This window comes from Ambystoma mexicanum, chromosome 10, assembly GCF_040938575.1.
Source record: "Ambystoma mexicanum isolate Mex_15411 chromosome 10, UKY_AmexF1_1, whole genome shotgun sequence".
NCBI classification, from domain to species: domain Eukaryota; kingdom Metazoa; phylum Chordata; class Amphibia; order Caudata; family Ambystomatidae; genus Ambystoma; species Ambystoma mexicanum.
The window spans coordinates 1,666,670,070-1,666,692,692 of NC_090932.1; positions in this window are offsets into that span (position 1 = coordinate 1,666,670,070).

The window sequence follows — 22,623 nt, forward strand, 5'->3', positions numbered from 1 at the left end:
AAGGGCATGCATTGACAAGGGACACAGCTGCAGGCATGACGCTCTTGCGTGCGGCTCCAGCCAGTGAAACACCTGCATGCTTTGCTGGAGAAGGAACCGGCGTTCTCACATTGCTGCCGCCCCATCATTGTCTCTCAAGGATCGAGCGAGGTGACCCCGCACCAGGCTGTGAACAGCATGGGAAGGAGCAGAGTCAAGGGATGTTTCAAAGCTCTGTGCCACAGCCAACTATCACCTAGCTAAGGGAACATGTGAACATTTGAAAGTGACTGCCACCCACCTAGCCTGCCGAACTGTGCATGTGTGGGGAGGGCTGCTTGAAAAAGGGGGTACGCCCTATGGTAACTTTGTCAACTTCTATGAATCGATGAAAGACAATGAAATGTGGCATTATTGTCTGAACAATAATAGTGGCAGCCTACATCTTGCGCTCTGCAGAGTTTGCTTCAAAGTTAGTCTGTAGTTAGGAGAGATTACCTCGAACAAGTGATTTGTGGATGAAGTTGAATCCCTTTTTTTTATGAATAGGTCAATTTTGTCTCATTATACCTTTTCATTTAAGAACGGATGTGATCTTAAATCATTTTTCGCTTAAAATGTATCATTGGTATTTTATACCGTTTTATTTACAGTTCTATATGAACTGAATTACAATAAATAAATACATAAATAAATAAATAAATACATAACTGAAAAGTGCCCGTCAAACCCACACCTGCACAGTTCAAACAGTGGGGTGTCAATGAGAAAGCCTCTGCCCTCTGTATTTTAGTGACAGCAGGAGATACTGAGCTCCCAAGGAGGGCCCTGTTACTCGAGCTACCACTGGGTCAGAGTCTCTGGCTACAAGAGCATGACATTACAATTATACACAAGCCGAGAATAGAGTTTAATCCTTATTGTCATGAGCTCGACGAGACAAGGAACCCAGGCTGATGTCAACTGCGGCGGAATACATAAACTTCTTCACATCACTGGCACAATATCAGGGTACGGAATTGAGGGGGGCTGGAAGCTATTTAGCTATTTAGCTCCTGCTTCAAGCATATCAGAGCCTGGTTAGCTTGATACCAACAGCTACCAGGAGCTACTTTTGGCTACTACGGCCAACTGATTCCTTCCAAACATGTAAATATGACAATAACTTTGGCAATTGGAGAATGTTAATTAAAAAAAATATAGAACACATCTAATACACATTAAAACATAATGCTTCTTACAAAATGGACAAAAAGTTAAAGAGGAACTCTGGTAGCTCCTGTTTCTCCTGCGATAGCTCCTGCGGCCTGGTTGATGCCCAACACCCAGGAGCTGGTTTTAGCTCCTGGTCATTGAATCTCAATTTCGAACCGTGCAATATGTACTGTTCCAGTTTAGTTTCAACACAAAGCTCATGACACAAAGAGTGAGCCTTTGCTATGCAATTTAGCCAGATTGATTATGATGTGCACAGGGGTAACTGTATCTTCTATGAGCTGTCAAGGAACATAATTTGACAATGTGGAAATACTTGCATTCACGAATGTGTATGACCAGCTGGCAATGTCAACGGAAGGCGTCATTCTGAGAAGATCTCACATGGTCATCCCGCAAACGCATACAATAACACGTGGAAATTGCACAGGAAGGCCACTGCGGATTAGTGGCTGTTAGGGGGAATTCTCATTTTTGAGCTAGTTCCCTTCAACCCTAGAGACACCCAGCTCTTTTGCTGGACTTTAGAAATTTGATTTGTTATCCTGGAGTGTGTGAGACCTTTTACTTAATCCCTCATGTATTTTTTGATCTGATTTGGACTCTGTGTTTCTGTTGGTTTTGGAGTCTGACAAACTCCATAAGAATCTGCTTTAGTATTGTGACACACAGCACCTTCAGTGCAGTGTCACAGAGAAGTCCTTTGGATTTCTCGTAAGGTTTAAATACCTTCTCTTGGGTAAACTACTGTTCCCAAGAGTAGTAAAGTGAAATTGACTTTACTTACCTGTTTCTCCTATGTAGGTGCAGTACAACCCTTCTTATGTGGAAGTACTGGGGGGTTACTTAGTAGCCCCTTTTCCTATCTACTCCTGTGAAAAAATGTATGTTACCCTAACAACCTTTAATGGCTGGTGGTAGTGGTTTATTTTTCCTAATGTTGTGCATTTTATCGCAGGCTGAATCGTCAGCTGCAGTATTTCACCCATTGGTGCCCATTTTGTCAAAATGTCTTCTTTTTTTTGCCATTCCTTGCTTGTGAGGTCTTTTATGGGTTTTACTCTGCATGCCAAACCAGGTTTGACCCCTTTGTTCCTTTTATCTTTGGTGGGCTTCAATGCTGAAGCCCGCCTCTGGCTCCAGTGTGTCTGGCAGGGCTGGACGCGAGGGATGTGCCAGAAACTCCCTGTACTTAGTCTCCTTGGTTACCTGAATGCACCCAGTGCTGAGGACAGCCACCCTGCTGTGTGAGTGACAGCTAGGCTGCAAATGAATGGGAGACACCTGCATAAAAGGTGACGTCTCTTGAACAGAAGGCAGCAGAGTCGACGACTGGAAGAGACATCTGATGAAAGAACTTGGAAGAGAAGTGTGCTGTACTCTCCTGGACCGTTGAACTGCCCAGTGAAGCCATGCTGCAGTTCTGAAGCTTTAACTCTGTATCAACTATAGAAGCCCGGACGGATGACTTCTTCCCTTGGGTTGGTGGGCAGAACTGACCCCAAGATGAACTTTGCTGGAACCGCTCTCCCTGCTGGCTGTACTCCCTTGCTGCTGCTGGAACTGAGTGCCAGCGGACAGGAACACCAGGAATGAGGGCATCATCTTTAAGGCAGACCCGAGCTCCAGGAAGATCCTGAGGACCCTCACGAAGCAGGACGACCCAAGCCTGAGCCACCTCAACAGAGAGCTGGACACAGAAGCAAGAAGAGTCCATAAGATGTCCATGAACTGCTGTGGTGCAATTTGCCAGTAGCTGACACTGCGAAGTGCCGCTGATTTATAGAGAGCCCATTGCCGCCGCCGACCTTTCGAACTGCAGTGCACTAGTCCTCCAGATACCCTCCCTCTTGTCTCCATGAATGAGGCCCAGAAACCCAGGATCTGCAGGACTGCAACCAGAACAGAAGCCAGCAGGATCCTCTGCTTCCAACTTAAGGTACTGTCTTTACTGAAGGGGTACTTAACTCTTTTGTCTGTAGCTTGCTTGTTCTCACTGTAGACTTGCAGTAGCTGCATTTGCAGAGTTGATTCCAGTTCTGCCCTTCACAAGTCTAACAGCTAGTGGCCCAACAGTGATTCTTTTTCTACAAACTCTCTAAATAACATTGTGCAAGCTTTTGTGCCATCTGAAGAAGAGCCTTAGCTCCCTAAACATTGTTTCAATTGACTTTGGCTGTCCTGGCTCCCTGCAGCCTCTTCTGACCCATTGACTTTGGTTTTTAACAGTCTCTCATAGATGGTACATAGGTTTTACTTGCATTGCTGGGAAAGGACCAACCTAGACGTCATTGGAAGGATTGCAAAGTATTCACATATTCTGAGAGCCTGTTAACCTTTTCCTTCACTAACCTTTTCCTTTTCCACAATCCCAGTATTGCATTAAGTGTCAAAGTGATATATCAAAGTCCACAGTGTCCTAGCAATTGAAGTCACCTCAGGGTGTGGGACGTGTGTGTGTAAAGGGTATCTACTTGCCTAACTTAAATCTGAGAAAATGTTGTGAAGTGTATTTTCTGTTGTTGCATGTTGCTCTTTCTAAAGAAGGCTTATTTAAAAGCAACCATTAAATAAATAAATAACAGTTTTACTACAAATCCTTGAGTGTAAGTGTTATTTGGATACTTGAATGTGTGGATGTTGATGCTACAGCTCTAAAGCTCACATTTACACCTCCTGAGATAGGTCTGGCTGCTGAGTCACACTACCAACTTGTGTAATGCATGCTTATAGCAATAGGTGGGTTACCTATTACAGAGAAGACATAGTTGGTGTTGTCTCCCACAGGGTTACTACACACAATATTGCCTAACAGTTGCCATAGAATGACACATCAGAGATACAATGTGGTAGCTTTACTGGACAACCAAGTAGACGCCACACTTGGATCATGTCATATATGTTAGCATGCTAGTCTCCCAGAAAGCCCTGCACCTATTGTGATGTCCCCACTTCCAGATGCTGTGCGGAGGCACATATCGGATATGGCAAGTACCACGTTTAGTCCATATTTCAAGATGTGTGCACCATGCTGGAATTCTCCGCACAGCACCAGAAACAAGTGTCAAACTGTACTCATGCTTGGCGGCAAACCATGGACACAATCTCACAAACGTCAGCTACATCGAATCATTGAAGACAACGACAGGAGACATAAAGAGAAAATCAAAACATATGCTGATGCATGTGGCTATGGGCGCTCATCACACCTACAGACTGGTGAATCATAACGATAAATGTGTCAAAGTGACAATGACTCCCGCAACCCAGGAGAAGGTGGGCAGAATCAACAAGCAATCAGGTCCATTCAGGATCCTGCACTGAAAGAAGCACAAAAAGGAACATCTCTCGTAGAGTAGCTCCAGAGGATCAGGAATGCTGTCCCAAAACTCCACGCCAGGAGTCATGAAGGACTCCCCATGCTGCCAGGAACACACGAGGGCCTGTGAGATGCATTGAAGAAAGGTACCTTTCTGTGTTATTCATGGTAGCTATCAAAGGAAGGTGAGGTGCAGTGTCCCATTAAGGCATAACCTTTAATCTGTGGGAGTGAGCGGAGCCTACAAGGATATCCTATGGAAATTCAGGACATGCATACTCACCCTTAGCACTCCAGTCCAGACCTTAGGAGGGAGGCCCAAGAGGGAAGGACAGGTAGAGGATGAAGCAGAACAGTTAATAGAGTCTTAGTGAAAGGGGATAGCGGCATTATTGAGCTGGGGAGTTGAGAAGGGAACAATCAAAGAAGTGTGCAACAAGCCAACTGCTCCTTGCACTATTTGAGGCTGAACTGGTCTGGAGTGATGCAGCAATACAGTGCACCTGCACCACGGGTGGAGCCAGGCCATCCTACCGCAAACCCCTTCCTGCGCACTGCATCTGCTTAGGTGGGATAGGGCCAGCACACCCAAGCTCAGTGTTTTGAAAAATGACAGGCTACAGTACCACATGTGCTGCACTGCTGTATCCAATCGCACCGCAGTGTGCTGGAGTGGCCAGGTAGTGATCCCCCCCCAGACTTTGTGATGGCATCAGGGCCAACCGCACCCTCAGAATACCCTAGTTGCGTACCAGCCTACTCCAGGCCTGCCGGTCAGTCGCTGGATGGCAACCTTTGGATTCCCGGATGTTTTGCTCTTCAACTCCCCTCAGCCATAGCCACTAGAGTCAGTGCTGCGGGATCATGGGAGTTGTAGTCCTGAACATCTGGAGAGATGCAGCTTACAGACCCCTGGGGTAGATGATATGATGCTGAGGAAATTGGTTGCTTTTTGGAAGGTCAGGGTAAAGTAATAACTTATTCATCGTTATGATCACTCTGAGAAGTAAGATGGGTCAATATCATCTTATTCCTGCTGCCAGCCCTCTTATTCCTGCTGTCACCCATCTTATTCCTGCTGCCAGCCCTCTTATTCCTGCTGCCAGCCCTCTTATTCCTGCTGCCAGCCCTCTTTTTCCAGCTGTCACCCCTCTTATTCCTGCTGCCACCCCTCTTATTCCTGCTGTCACCCATCTTATTCCTGCTGCCAGCCCTCTTATTCCTGCTGCCAGCCCTCTTATTCCAGCTGTCACCCCTCTTATCCCTGCTGCCACCCCTCTTATTCCTGCTGTCACCACTATAATTCCTGCTGCCACCCCTCTTATTCCTGCTGCCACCCCTCTTATTCATGCTGCCACCCCTCTTATTCCTGCTGTCACCCATCTTATTCCTGCTGCCAGCCCTCTTATTCCTGCTGCCAGCCCTCTTATTCCAGCTGTCACCCCTCTTATTCCTGCTGCCACCCCTCTTATTCCTGCTGTCACCCCTCTTATTCCTGCTGCCAGCCCTCTTATTCCTGTTGCCAGACCTCTTATTCCAGCTGTCACCCCTCTTATTCCTGCTGCCACCCCTCTTATTCCTGCTGTCACCACTATAATTCCTGCTGCCACCCCTCTTATTCCTGCTGCCACCCCTCTTATTCCTGCTGTCACCCATCATATTCCTGCTGCCAGCCCTCTTATTCCTGCTGCCAGCCCTCTTAGTCCTGCTGCCACCCCTCTTAAATTGATTATTTGAAGAGAAACGCTTTCAGAAATGTATGGACTTGGATACAAGTTTCCTTCCACCTGAGTTCACCGGGCAGACTGTTCAAAATGTCTTTCATCCCTTAATTTTCCTTCTATTCTGGGACTTAAAGTCCTATTTTTTCAGAGTTTTGATTTTCGAAAGGAAAGATGGAGTAAGAAACAACAGGAGAGAAGCAGTTCCCCCTGAAAGGCCAGGTCATGCAGGCGTGTATGATCATTTACCCCCAGAAACGTATGAAACTAACAATAGATTATCTTAGTATAGGAGCAGCCAAATGCCTCTGCAGGAAGGCCCGCCCCTCTCCCACCTGAATGACGGAAGCCTGAAATTGTGCCATGCTTCACATCGGCAGTTGTGAATATTCCGTCGGGAATATTTGAGAGAAGGTATCCACTAAGAAAACCCTATCAGATGTACTCCCGAAGAGATGACCATCTCATGGAGGAAGTCCCTGAAGAAATATGAAAAGAGCAAGAAAAGGATCTGGTGATGTTATAAGAAACGAGCGTAATGCAAGGGGAAATCTAGCTGAAGAAAAGAATGTATGGACCTAATGGAAACTGATGATGAAGTAAAGAATCAAGTAAACTTTCATATGTGAAAAGAAGATTGCGCATGTGAGAAGCACTGCAGGAAAAACAAGTTGTTTAATAACTGTACAGACGCAGTAACACAAGTAGACTAAGTGATCATAGAAGCTGACTATATGCAGTGAATAGACTGCAGGTGGAGCTGGCATTATATTGAAACTGGACATCAGTGTCCCAACCTTAGTAACTTAAAACCCATGGAGAGAAGGGCTGAGGGCTGTGTCGCAGCAAAGAATTAGCTGAGATCGTGGAAGAAGCTGGAAGGGCTGTCCGGCCTGGTGTCGAGGCTGAAGCAGCCAATACTGGTTATCTATTCCTGAAGGAACTGAACGTGAGATGCTGAATCATCTCTTGTCAAGGTGCAAAGAAATAACAACATGCGTGCCAAGTTTTATTAATTTAAGACAATTAAATGCTGTGAGATGGGCCGAATCATGGTCTCCTGTCACGTGAGCCAAGGATGGAAATAGCAGAGGGCAAGTAGTTCCAGAATAACGATAACATGTGCCCGCACTCCCTCATATTCTCAGAGGCAAGGATACTTGCAAGGACAAATTCAAAGACAATCTTCATGGCAGAAGGCATGGGTGATGAGAGATGTTAGGCTAACTGGGTGGGGAGGTAAAGTCAGGTCCACCTCCTGGCACCTGGGGTATGAGCTTACTTGCTGCTAGTGAGCCGAATGTTCTAGACTGGTACGAGCATGCCAACCAATTGTAGAGGGCCATATAATGAAGGGCCTTATAGTTTGAGATCCAATAATATACTGTGTACCTAATAATTGTTGAAGATGACTTGCACTAGGGGTGGGAATGAGTTGTCAACCTGACAGTAGATGTCCAATCACAACCCAACCCCTTATAGAAAGTATACTTAGATGTTCCCCTTGAGCGTATCCCAACCACCCATAGGATTTTCTTATTTGCAACGTAGAATGATGTCACGTAATACATTTTTACTATATAAATGTGATTTTGTGTATGATGCTGCGAGAGAGCTTGTGCAACGTCCGTTGATGTCCGTTCTAAATCTCTGTTTAAGTCAATTGATAATAAAACAGAAAAAATGTGCCATCTTCCTGAGTTGGTTCCATTATTTGGTGTAAGAGTTACTCTGCTTCCCATCCACTGCATGACACGCTACCCAAAGGGCCTTACGTTGACGTGGTAGCAGTGTCGGATGGTTCCAAAAGATCCAAACTAGTTAGTCCCAAGTCATTCGGCCAATCGGGCATCCTCCGCCATCTAGACGGAAGATCGTGGGTTTTCCTGTGGAGAGCGGCCGAATAGAAGTCTTGCAAGAAGAACTGAGATGGTGGGCAGGTCCCCCTTTGATGAAATCCCTGCCCAGTTTCCACGGGCGCTTTATGGACGGAAGGCGTAGTGGTCAGTTGGAGGAGGAGACCATACCGAAGGCCTTGAGTCGATTAATGAACAAATGGTGAGTAGTCTAAGGGGAATGGCAAATTAAGGGAACAGGGTTGTGATCATTTTAAGTAACAGGAAATATTGTCTGAAGAGATAGTAGCGCCTAGATACCTGACTCAAGGGAGTCCAGAAGAAAATGCCTCACACTCCAACGGGAATAAGATAGGTCACGTGGGAACAGGTTCTCGTAAGGAGACATTTTAAACTCTGTGACAAAGTATTTAATTAGCGGCGGAGTAAAAAAAGGTGATCACGGTGTGTTTTTATGTGTAAAGTCGACTACTCTGTGTATTGTGTATTGAGTAAAGGTGCCGAAAAGCGATAAAAGTTGAGAAAGAATTGAGACAAAGTTATGGAGCTACAGTAATTATCTAGTGAAGTGGTTCATATCAATCCAGAGGTAATCATAGCGAATTGAAAAAGTAGAGGCTTGAGCAGCGATTGTTGGAGCGCTCATATTTGTTGTTTTAAAAGTATTGAAAAGTGGTGAGAGTATTTGATAAAGTCTGGTAAGTATTGACAGTCAATTGAGACTTGTCACAATGGGAGACACTCCTCTGATGCACATATATAAGACACTAACAAAGCACATGCCCAAGCTCAAAGAGTATTGGGCGGAAAGGGTGAAAGGCGCGGCAGATGACATGTTCATGCCATGGCCACAAGGGGGATCACTGTCAAAAGCGTTATTGCAATAGATGACCACATACTTGCACGCTGCATACAAGGGGAAGAAATTGAAGAACATATTAGCAATCCTAGAGCTCTAGAAGATGTACCAGGAAGAGAGGGAAGATCCGCCACCTGAGGAGTGGATGCTTAATCAGTGAGAGGAGGAAGGTGTCGAGCCCTCTGCTCCCCTTACCACGCCGAAGAAGAAACAGGGTTTTATCCTTTGAAGGAGTTAAAGCAGCAACGGGGTATAGTAATCCTATATATGAACTTCCTGCTTATAGCAGTGACGATATTCCAGAAGAGAATATATGAAAAGAGAAGATCTTTAAAATCATACAAGACAGAGAAGAGTGAGCAATCAAATGCATCGACAGAAATAGAAATAGAGATTAAGAGATGGAACGGGGAAAAGGATAAAGCTGACAAGGTAACGCTTGTGCAGAATGAGTGGATGGTAGGACAGATATTACTCAAGCTAGATGGGAAAATCATTGAGGAAGTAAGGCAAAGAGAAGATAAGGACAAACAGGATAGAAAGGATCGGGAAAGAGAAAAGAGATTGAAGGAAGACGAGCATAAAAGAAAGAGCAGGGAGCGACGAGAACAGATCTATCAGGAAGAGCAAGAGAAAAAAGAGGAGCGGGCAGAATAGCAAAGATTGTACAACAATAGACAGAAAGCAATAGATGAAAGGGACACAAGAGAAAGGAAGAGAGAGGAGGAGGAAGCACATGTATTAATGGACAAAAGAATACAGAGGCGAAGAAAGGAAGAAGAAAGGAGGGCAGGAGGAGTGAGGAGAGAAGAACAAAGGCAAGAGGAGGAGAGAATTAAAAGGGTGGCGAGAAAACAAAGGGAATTAGATGAGGAATTAGAACGAAAAAGGAGACAACAGGACACTGATATTAGTCTCTTTCACAAGGAACCAGTAGGGACAAGCCCAGCAAAACGATGGGACAGAATAGAAGAGTTCCTTCCGTTAAAGGGAGCGATGTCAGGGGTATCTAGGGTAGTATTAGAAGAAGAAAACTTTGATAGGGGAAGTGTTTGGAGACAGAATCGATAAGGCCTATCAAGAATTAAAGGAAGGCAGCAAATATGCAAGTCACAGAATGGGGGATCAATCCCTAGCATTACAATCACGAAGAGAAGAAGCAAATCCATTTAGTCCCAAGCATAATGCCTTGTCCTTAAGCAGACTGAATATAGATAAGGGTGAAGGGGATGACAGTCACACTGGTTGGGGAATAGACATGTCAGACGAGGAAAGAGAACCCTTCCTTGGGGAAGAAGGTGGGAGCGCGTTTGCACCGGAGGGAAGCCTGCAGACAGACGCTGAAGTAAGATGGTCAGATCTCGAACAACCTAAGGATAGGACGCCAGATCCCATAGCATATCCAAAGTGTCCTACGATTGTGTAGTGAGAAGGTAGTATCACCACCATATGTGAGCAGATTAAGTTTACTACCCGGAAGAAGATGGACAGGGCTGACTGTCCCTGCCATATATTGGCAGACGATGGGAGCCGACTGCGGGTTAGCGTTTACGCACTTTCCCTTATTGAAAAAAAGGGGGAGTGAGGCTACAGTATTTTCCACGGCCACAGATGGACAAGGACAAGTTGAGGTGCAAGCTCCTGAGCTTGACTTCGGGCGATGGAAAATTGATATACGAGTTAGAGAAAATGAGAGGGGGATACACATTGGCCATAGGGGACCTTAAAGGTCTCTTGGCAGCTATTCCTGGGGAAAGAGATGATGACATATGGAGAAGTGCAGGGTATTCAAGTGTGACAGCACAAAACACAGCACACAATGGAGAGCCATTTAATAATTGCAGAGCATACTTTTGGATGGCTCTCAGGGTACAGTATCCCGATACATCAGATCTGGGTGCAAACATGACATGTAAGATGAAGTAAGATGAAGACCCTATTGCTTACATTCAGGATATTCAAGAGCGATGGCAACTTGAAACACGCGAGACATGGGGAAAATGGTGGCATTATTTTACCACATTTTATGTCATAGGTTGCCTGAATCAGTACAGAGGTAGTTGTATAAACAAGTGGGAATGGCTGAAATACAGTTGATGATAGTGCATCACTGTCAGTTGTTATAAGAAAGAAATAAGAAGAAAGATGAGAATAAGAAAATTGAGGAAGCCAAGTTAGTTCAGAAGAAATTGTCAAAATTTGTTATAGAAGAGGCAGTATTGACAAGTGGAGAAGGAAGGGGAATGCAGGAAGCAGTGGGTACATTGCAGGCGAATAATCAGTGCCCTATGGACATTGGTGGGTATTGGTTTGTACCAGAAGGCAGACCTATGGGCTATAGAAGAAGAGGTGGATTCCAAAATAATCAAGGTGGGTTTCAGAATGTGCAAGATGAGAATCAGAATGCCAAGTGAGGATTCAACCAAAGGGGACTAGTCAGGGGGCTCCCCCTGTATGTTGGAATTGTGGGATGACAGGGCACATTGGATGTGTATGTGGGAGTCAAAGGAATGTACAGAATGGCCAATTCACAAGAGTGGGGACAGCTTATCCTCCAAAATTTGGCACACAAACTAGGGAGGTGTTTGCCCAAGATCAGACAGTGTATCAGACACAAGCACTACGAGTGCAGCAGGTCCAGCAACCAAAGAAATTGCAAATTAATCCACCACGAAGACAGTCGCAACAGGCCCCTGTGCATATTAAACAGTATCAAACACAGGACAAGTGCTCACATCCAGAATAGGAGGTGTCACTGTGGTTGGAGGAAATCCCTTCACAGGAATGGGGATGAGCATTTACCCACAATAATACAGCTCACAGGGTGACTTGATGTGTTTAGTACTATCAGTGACACCAGTCCCCCAAGAGCAACCAAAGGTTGATTTGACGATAGGAGGCAAATCTTTTTCTTTTCTAGTGGACACTGGGGCTACTTGTTCATGTATATGAGACGGAAAATATCCAATGCTGGTAATTGCCATGAATGCTCACTGGTTCTCTGGAGCTACAAGTCAAGTTTTGTTTACTGATGAATTACCAGTCTCTATAGGAGAGTGTGGCATGTCGGTTCCTTTGTTTTATTCACGACAGACACCTGTTAATATTTTGGGAAGAGTTTTGATGACAAAACTTAACATGACAATTGCATTTACTGATGAATGAATGATTTGTTCCACTCCAGGAATACACTATTTGACCATGAGCAAATATATACTCGCATTTACAGGGCAGGTGGCTCTGCAAAGGTTTCCAGTAGATCCAGAAGTGTTCCTATGTGGGGTGAGCATTCTATTGACATGGCTACCTGGCTTAGTGGGGAAAATTGTGAGAATACCTGATGAGTTTTTGTTTAGACCACAGATACCTATGGACGAAGAGGGGGGACAGACTATCCCTATAGAATTAGAAGCAGCCATAGTACGAAGGGAAATGTGCATTGTTCGAAGGAATGGACGATGAGGGCAGACCACTGAGAACAGTAATAGCTCACGAAGAAGGGTATAGATTGACTGATATAACTGAGGATGAGATGTTTAGGGAAGACCGAACAGATGATAAAGTGGCGTTCTTTATGAGCATCATATACTGGATAAGAATAGAGAAGAGGCAAGTCCTTCAGCGAATGGCAATAAAGCGTCAGCGGCCAGCATTTTTTCAGGAAGACTTGGAGAAGGTGCCCAGCGTCCTATGGACTACAGGCCTTTATGACGTACAGTTGTTAAGGGGTAGGAGAAGTCCAAATAAAGCTGAGGCCAGGGGAGATTTTATCTCAAACAAGACAGTACCCCATGTCTCGAGAGGCTGACAGGGGTATATTTAAGACCATTTCAGCACTGATGAAACAAGGTATTCTGGTGCCATCAGAATCATCATGCAATACCGCAGTGTATCCAATCAAAAAATTGAAGGGAAGGTCGTGGAGATTTATACAAGGCATGAGACCGATTAATCAGATTGTAGAGGCAGAGTTTCCTCTAGTTCCTAACCTGGTGACAATACTATGTAGCATCCCAGTAGAAGCTCGATATTTCATGGTGATCGATTTGAAAAATGTGTTTTTCTCGATCCAGTTGCACAAGGATTCACAAGACTTCACTTCCTTTATGTTCTGCCAAACTTGTCTAAAACATATATGTTTGCCCCAGGGGTACTGAGAGTCTCCATCAATCTTTAACAGAGTCCTCCAGATGGACTTAGGACATATTGATCTTAAAAGTGCAGTGAGACAGTACGTGGATGACATTTTAATTTGTAGTGCCGCAGAAGATGAGTGTATGCAAGAGTTGATTCAGTTGGTGAATATCCTAGCAGACAAAGGATACAAGATAGACAAGGAGAAATTGCAGTATTGTCAAGAAGAGGTGTTATACATAGGGCAGTTGATTTCTCATAACGGAAAAAAGGTGACACCTGAAAGAGCTGAGGCGATTATGAAAACCGTAAAGCCAAACACAGTAAAACAGTTGTAACCGTTTTTGGGGCTATGTAATTATGTTAGATCCTGGGTGTTTGACTACAGTACGTACATGAGATTTCTCTTGCAGGCTTCAAAGAAAGCACAGCTGCACAAAAGCATTTGTTCAGCACCCATTTTGGGAATCCCCAATCATGCTGATGAATTTTATTTTAATCGTGCACAAGAATGGGACAGTCATGATAGCAGTGCTTACACAGAGGACTGCATTGGGGTACAAGCCTTTAGCATATTACAGTGGGATTTTAGACCCAGTTCCTTGCGAACAGTCATTTGCAGCCACGGCATTCGCAATTCAGAAATCTACATGTATCGTCATGGGCTGCTCTATGACCCTCTTCGTGGAGCATCCTTTGTTTGCCATCTTAGAGAAACCCAAAGGTACATCGGCATCTCAGATAGATTCAGCCTATGAAGTAATGACTTTGAACCCAGCGATTAAAATTGTCAGAAATAAAATAGTGAATCCTCCCAAATATGTAGCTGAGCCAATAGCAGAAGGCAATCAAGTGCATGACTGTGCTAATTATCTTGAATTGTATGATGATATACCCTGTGGTTATGGAAAAACTTTTTCAGGAGGAGAAATGTTCCTTATTGATGGTTCTTCGAAAATTGATCAGACGAGTGGAGAAAGGCATTTGGGCACAGCAGTAGTAAGGCATAGTTTGAATGGGGAATTTGAAGTTGTATCAAGTGCCAGGCTACCAACTCACTTTTCAGTGCAAGCGACAAAATTGGAAGCCCTCATTGTCACGCTCGAGAAACACAAAGGACAGGAAGTGACAGTGTACAGTGACTCCACCTATGTGACGTCACCCATACATGCAGGGCTAGCACGTTGGAAAAGGAGGGGCTACCTCCATGCAGACGGCACTCCAGTGCAGCATGCATTCCTTTTGGACAGGCTCATTAAGGCACTCCAACTCCCAGTGGCCACAGCAGTCAATAAGTGCGCAGCTCACACTAAGCTAACAGATTTTATTTCTTGTGGGCATAAAGCCACAGCCATGGAAGCCAAAAGGGTTGCATATTCTCCAGAAGTTTTGAGTTTTAATACACTGAGTGTAAGGGAGAAAGTAGTCATGACCATGGTGATGCAAGAGGGTTTAATAGATTACCAATGACCCAATAAATGTAGATTCAACGAAGTGCATTGCAGGAAGAGCAGGAATTACGGAAACAAAGGGGGTGTTCATTATCCCACACAGAAGCATTATGGCGACAGGGTAGCACTGGAAAGCCGGTGGTGCCAGTAGCATTATTGAAGGTGATGCTTGAACAGCTGCATTATCCCGCGCATGGAACAAAGGAGAATCTTGCTGCAACGATTGCGGAAGACTGATTCATTCAGAATTTATTGGAGCACGTTGCACTATTTATAGTGAATTGCATCAAGTGACAGAAATGTACTGCTGGGCATACACTGAGAATGATTAAAGGGGTAATACCTTGACTGAATGGTCAGTTTCAGCATTTACATATTGATGTTGATATGCTGTAAGTATGTAATGGATATAGGTATCTGATAGTGGTGGTGTGTCCCTTCTCTAGGTGGATTGAGGCAAGTCTGTGTACACACCATGATGCAATTTGCACAGTGAAGTTTTTAGTATGCAAAGTCTTTCCAAGAAGGGGTGTGTGTGAAGTGCTGAGATCTGATAATGGCATCATTTTGTTAATGAAGTATTTGAACAGAAAGGGCTCCTATTAAGTATGAAGCACAAGTTTTCTTCTGCTTACTACCCACAAGCAAACAGGTTATGTGAGAGACTCAACAGACTCCTGAAGGATAAGGATTGCCAAGATCAAATTGAAACTAAAGAATGGATGGCTATATTGCCTACACTACCCTTAGCTTTATATGCCCTTCGGATTCAGCCTGGTTGAGACCATCACCTCACCCACCACAAACTAGTGACAGGGAGGCAGATGAGAATGCCTCTTACACCTCTGTCTAGAAGTAGAAGTGATGCCCAGAGCGTAGCTAAAACATTAGGTGATGAAATGAATATCTATTTGACATGTATGACCTCTAGCATCTCTCTCATTTCAGATCAACTCAAGTGTCATGGGGGGGGTCGGTCTCAGAACACAGATGAAGACAATCCAGCAACTGGATCATCTGAATTTTGATTGCCACCAGTTATTTGTTTGCGATCTCGTGCTCATAAAGAACTTTACCCGGAAGTGTCATGAGCCACGGATGCATGGTCCCTTTTGTACTGAAAATATAACCCACTCAGCAGTAAAAGTCCAAGGCATGTGAGCTTGGATTCATTAAGTGATATAAAACCATGCAAAGGTAAGCCCAACCCACCCACCATTGCCGATCCAGAAGCAAGACAAGAGGAAAAATTTCAGCATGTGCAGACTCCATCAATGAAAAAGAAGAAGGACGATAAAGCCACCGGCTGTTAATGCAGATTTTGCATTTGGATTAAGGCTCGTTCAGACACGCCTTAGAGATATTATAACAGGAGTGCAAACTCTTGCTGGGGGCCTTAGGAGTCTTGAAAAATGCACTTTAGAAATTAAATTGATGTATCAAAGTTATGCCTAAACAGCAGTTTTTAATCAGAAATTGGAAACAAGACTAATATTCAGATTCATTTCTCACTGATTATATATTTGGTTAAACCTTTGGTTCTCACCAACAGGGATGCGCATCGGCTTGTTTGCTGTTTTTGTATTTGTCCTTCAAGCTTATGATGCTCTTGTTAGAAGAGATGTTGATATTCACACTTTTTTGCAGGATCCTACAATTGGCCCTGTGATTAGAAGGCTGCTAATTGCGATCGTTGAGCAAATACTGCAATTGCAGGAGTAAAAGAATGTTCTAATGATTATATTTGAACTGAGGAATGATGAGGCTAATACGATTTTCGGGAATGAATGAGAAAGGCCAGTGCCAGGATGGCGAAAGAGATGGATGTCCATGGTTTTGTGCATAGTTTATGTCGGTACAATTTCTCTTTTTGACTTTCTGATTCTCCTGTTTCAAACTCTCTATCACATTGGTCCTGATAAGGCAGATGTCCCTTTGGCTCTCCCCAGTATGAAAACAATACTTGATTCACTTTGTGGTCAGTACACAAACCTTGCATATGGGAGAGTTAGGAGTACTGCAGACGAAGATAGTGAGGAGAAAAATACCTATCTAGACAATGCAGCACACTTAGGTAATAACATATGTTATCAGCACATTAGAAAGGTGGGAGAGACAACATCTAAGGAGAGTTGCCATGTCTGTGCTCTCATACCCTTTGCCGTGAATACAGTACAAACGTTCATCTCTAGAGAAGATTCAGAACACGTCAGGTGCCTCATTCACCTTGCAACATACATGACTAACGGACAATTCAAGGGAAGATGGGCCACTTTGTGATGTAGATCAAAATGGTTGTTTCCATTCCAGGATGACTATATCAATACCACACAGATGGAAAAGGAACCTCCATGGAAAAGGAAGATGCTTATGTATCTGGAGACAGGACAGGAAGAGGTTTTCATTAAAGAGATGAAGAGAATGGGCTGCCATGATAAAGTAGAAATAGCTGGATCACCTGTGTAGAGGAGGTCCCAGACATGGCCTGCACCCCTGCCCCCCATTTTGAGGTACCAGGAGCGTACTCACCAAGGTATGTGACGTATTAGGAGCAAATGAACCAACAGAGAGCAGCACTGGGGCTCTGCCCAGTGTACATCAGAAGAGCAATACCTGTTGAAGCACCCATAACTAGACAACCATGGGCTGCACGATACCCTCTTAGACAACCATACCAGCAGCTGAGATGAAATGAAGAGTACCTACAGACGGTCCACAAAGAGACCCAACGAGCCTTAATGGATGGCCAGTGGAAATGACACAGACTTGTGGATGAACTAAAACGGCTATCAAGGATAGCACGCCAGTGCGAGCAGCTATAGAAAATAGATGTAATGGACACAGGAGAGAGATAATGTTAAAACATAAGAACACGTTGCTATGAGGCAAGATGGTAGTAGCCAACCAGTTAACGCATGTAAATAGGTTTGAAACACAAGAAACTAAGAAAACGATACTGCTTGCAATACTTAGTAGAAGAATAGAGCGGCAAGCGCCAACCATATATCTACCTCAATAAGGCACACTATACAAGTGTGACTACATTTTGTAAAGCAGAAGTAGGCCCAGGGGGTCAAAGGCCTTACAGGCCAGGTTTCATATCCCAGCCAAAGCCAGGAGAAGGAGCTGAATTGAAACTCAACAAAGAGCAGCTCATACCTGGGAATTCTAGGTCAACCCAAGGAAGGGGGGAGAGCGGCAACGCTGGAGAATCAAAACTTCAGAACATACCAGCCTGCCCCGTGAAGGTCAAGATAAGGGGGGCCCAGGCAGGCGGTGGGGCTAAAGAAGAATCAAATCCACGAAAAGCTGGAAACTGAAGCAGATTCACGGTGAACAGACATGAAAACAGCCAGGCTCAAAGAGTTACCAACGTCTGATGTCACCCAGATCCAAGGATGCCATAACTTCTCCAGATAAGAGGCTACAGATTTGAGGCCATACCCAGCCAACTAATTGACACATAGCCCAAAGCCACTGATTGATGGAAGGGAGGCAGGGTGAATCTTGGGACACAAGGCACCTGGGTGTCCATTCTGCATGCTGCTAATTAAAGTGGAGATTTATGTCTAGGGGTGTAACCCACCCAATAACGATGGACCATGTAATCTAGAGTCCTATAGATAGTAGAACCAATAGGACGTCGTACTTGTAGTGACGTCTATCACGTGTGATGTAGAGGGAGGGGTGTAGACGCCCACCCGATAAGAATTATCCAATCTGCATGCTCAATTACCGTATACAGATATAGCACCTATACTTAAGTTACCTTTTCCAACCAATCAAATTACATGACAAACTTGTAGAGTTAGACGTTATTGATGACGAGTTTAGACTATAACTGTTGCTGTTTGAATGAAGTTTGAGGGAGTTGAAGCGAGACAGGTGATCGCAACGCTGCTGATTTCCAATTGTTTCCCTGTTTGATGTACTTGTCATTAAACAGACTTCCCTTTGCCAAACTCCTCATTATTGAGTCGTGTTGGAGTAAGTGAATCCTTCACCCCCATTCCTCACATGGTGCAGCTATCTTGTCTTACAGGTACTAGAGGGTGAGCACTGACCTATGGGCCCATTGGTGGAAACACCGCCCTGCTGTACACATGGTAGCATGAGGATGGTTTCGGCCATCGATTATTGATTATATAATTCTAAGACACCTATAGACCGACGACACAAAGTAACTCTAGGCCTTCGGCAATATCACAAGTCCTTTCGCCATTCCGGCTGAGTAGACTGAGAAGCTTCCCATGGACAATGATAGAATAATTTCCAAAAATCTGCAGTGGGTCTGAAGGAACCTGCTTTCCAAGCATAACCCTTCTGATTCCCACGGGCAGCCAATTGGACGAAAAGACCACAAGAGGCTGAAGAGGAAGGGACAGTGATCCCGAGGTTCCAGAGAGGTAAAGATGTGAGTGGTGAGTGAAACAAAAAACTTGTTACTTTGGCAAATGTCTTGTAGGCATTAGAACAAGTAAGGGAAAGGTAATGGAGGGTGGCAGAGAAAAAATAAAATTGTCAGAAGTAGAGAAGACTGTCTATATATAAGGAGTGAATGACTCAAGTATAAGAGGAAAAAGTGGTTACCGGGATAGGCACCTGAGATAAAAAAGTTGTTACTGGGATAGACACCTGAGATAAAAAAGCGGTTACCGGGGGGACACCCGAGAGTAAACGAGGGATTACCGGATGGACACCCGAGAGGATACCAGGAGGGACACCGGAGATTAAAAAAGTAAGGATTCACCTTGTTCCTGCGCTTTAATACAGCGGTCAGAAGAAACGTGAACCCAGAGCCCACATAATGGTGGGACAATTAGACTACAGTGACGGTTAAAGACGGCATAATAGGGGTTCGTTTAAACTCCATGGCGGGGTATAGATTCAAAGGCAAGTATATGTATGGCCAGCTGGTGTCCGTCTAGTCTGTCAAGTGTCTGTCATATGTATTCTGTTGTATGTCAAATGTAAAAAGAACTGTATCATTGATTGTTCGAAATGAAATTTGATTTTACGTCATTCTGTAACTGAGAGGGAATCGCCAATGAATTGATGTTCTTGAGTAAATTGATAGTATAAAATTTTGGCGGGAAAAGAATGGATTGGAGCTTGCGTATTTGGTGCTCGCTCATACTATTGGAAGGATAAAGACTGCATAAATATTGTTGGTGATGAAATTGAGAATGGAGGAGGTTACCCCACTTGCACACCTGTGCAAGCAGTTACCCAAGCATGCACCCAAGCTTAAAAAGTACAGTACTGAGTGGGTTAAGGGTACCGCCCACAAGATGTTTATGCCTTGGCCACAAAATGGGTCCTTACCTAAAGCCGCCTTACAACACATGACGACTTACCTACATGCCACATACACAGGCAAAATAATTAGAGAAACGCCTCGCTGTTCTAGAACTTTGGAAGATGTTCGAACAAGCGAAGGAGGAAGAAGCACCCGCAGACTGGATATTAAATGTATGCACAGAGGGGGGTGAGATGCCTCCCGCGCCACCATCCCCGCCTGAGCCAGTCATCGAGGGAAGTAAGTCAGAGGGACTCTACCCGCTAAGAGAACTATAGGCAGCCACGGGGTATAGCAACCCCGCATATAAGTCGCATATGTACAGTAGTGACAACTATAAAGAGAAGGACCAGGAAATGTATCTTGCCTCCGCAGTCCCGAGGGACAAGGAGAGACACGATGATGAAAGGAAGGACCAGGCACAGAGTTGTGCACCTCTCGTCAAGGAGAGAGAGGGAAAGAAATGGAAGGGAAGCGGAATTAGAACAGATGAAATACCATTCGCAAAAGACGAATGTATGGGAGGACAGATATTATTGAAACTTGATTGTAAAGGAAGTGATGATATGAGACCGATAGAGAAGTAGATGAGATGCAAAGACGGGAGAGAGAAAAGGAGAAGGAAATGAGGGACAAAATGATAAGAAGGAAGGATAGGCTGAAGCGATAACACCTATATCGCGAAGAGCAAGAGAAACAGCGCGATTGCAAACAGAAGGCAGCCTATGACCAGTACAGACAGAATAAGCAAAGGTTGGAAGAAGAGCAAAGAGTACGTGAGAAGAGAGTGAAGAGAAGAGAAGAGGAGGAAGTTAGAAGGGCACAGGAACGTAGAAATGAAAGAAGAAGGGAAGAAGATAAGACTAGAGAAGAAGTGAGGAAGTGCAAGGAAGAAGATGAGGAAATAGAACGTAAGCACAGAGGGCACGAGATCTTGAATATTTGGAGTGGGAAGTTAAAAAACCCAATCCTATTGTAGAATGGGAAGACATCGAAGAATTCTTTCCTGCGAATGACTCAGTACCAGGTACGAGTGGGACAAAATATTGAAGATGACTTCGACACCAGAAGCATCAGAGAAACGATCAATAAAATATAGGATGAGATGGGGCTGAAACAGATATCACAAGGGGGAAGGGAAGACAAGTGCTTGGAGAACACTCAGCTATATGACGCTGAAGAGGTCACCAGAAGTAGTGGGAACAGGGGACTGTCTCTAGACAGGCTGGAGATTGGTCAGAACGAAGAAGATGCAAGGAGTTGCATAAACTGGGAACAATCAGAGTCTGACTCCGGTGGGGAGACGGAGGACGAAGCAAACGAAGTAGGGAGACGGTGCAAAAAGCAGCTCCAAGGGCCCAAGGGGTATGATGGTCCGACGCTAGCGAGTCCGCAACTAGGACACCGAAAACTGCAGCGCAGTCCGGCCGACATGAGGGAACTCCCCACGGTCAGAGGGGGGTGTCAGCACCTGCCTATGTAGACAGATGTAGGACATTGCCAGGTAGACGGTGATGAAGGAATGCTACTCCAGTGATAGACAGGAGAGCTATGGGGAAAGAGAAGGAACACTGTGCATTCCAATTCCCACTGCTAGAAAAGGGGGGAACAAGACCACAATATGTTCCATGGCCACACATGAACTGAGAGAACCTGAAAAACAAGCTTCCAATGCTGACTTCGGGAGCTGGGAAGTGGATACATAAGTTAGAGAAAATGACGGGAGAGTCACCTTAGCTATAGGGGACATTAAGGGCCTCCTAATCCCCATACTTGGTGAAAGGGCAGACGATTTATGGAAACGAGCCGGGAACCAAAGGGTAACCATAGTTAACACTTCCCATGACGGAGTGCCATTTAATAATTGTAGAGCAGCAGTGTGGAAAGCGCTACGAATGCTGTACCCTGACACTTCCGATATGGGAGCTATAATGACTCGGAAAATGAAAGAGTCAGAGGATCCGTTGACTTATATCCAGAATTGTCAAGACGCGTGGGTGCTCGAAACGCATGAGTCTTGGACGAAATCTATCCCTGTATTCTACCATATATTGTGCCCAGGGGTACCTGAACCGGTGCAAAAACAGCTCAAGAAATTGGTAAGAATAGAAGCCAAACCATTGGCCGAGATACAGTTGACAATTGCACACTACTGTACATTGTTGCAAGAAAAGAACCGGAAAAAGGAGGCAACTCGTAAGGGTGAGGAGGTGAAGCTGATGGAAAAGAAACTCTCAAAGTATGCTCTAAAGGGAGCCATGCTGACAAGCCCAGCTGAACCAAGCGCACAACAAGCAACTAACCCACCGCAGAATAACCAGGGTAGCACGGAGTTTTACCAGAGGGGTAGGGGATTTAGAGGAAGAGGATGGCAGATTAATCAAGGAGGGTTTCAAAGTAATCAGGGAGGTTTTCAGAATAATCTAGGTGGCTTTCAGAACACGCAGATGGGCAGTCCAGCTACGCCAGATGGACAGATGGCCCGACCACCGCCAGTGTGTTGGCTGTGTGGCATGACAGGACATGTGGCACGCGTGTGCAGAAGCCAAGGCATGTGGCAAAATGGCCAAGGAATGGGAACAGACAGGGCGAATCAGCCTGCGATCCCACAACAAGGCGGTGCACAGAATCACACAGTGCAGCAGCAGGCGTCAGGTTTGCAGCAAGGTGTGCAGCAAGGGGTTCAACCCTTGAACATGGGGAACTTGCCACAGGGACAATCCCAACAGGCACCACCGCAAATGTCTCAGGGCACTAACTCCGGAGGGGGAGTCAACCCTGGAAATGGGG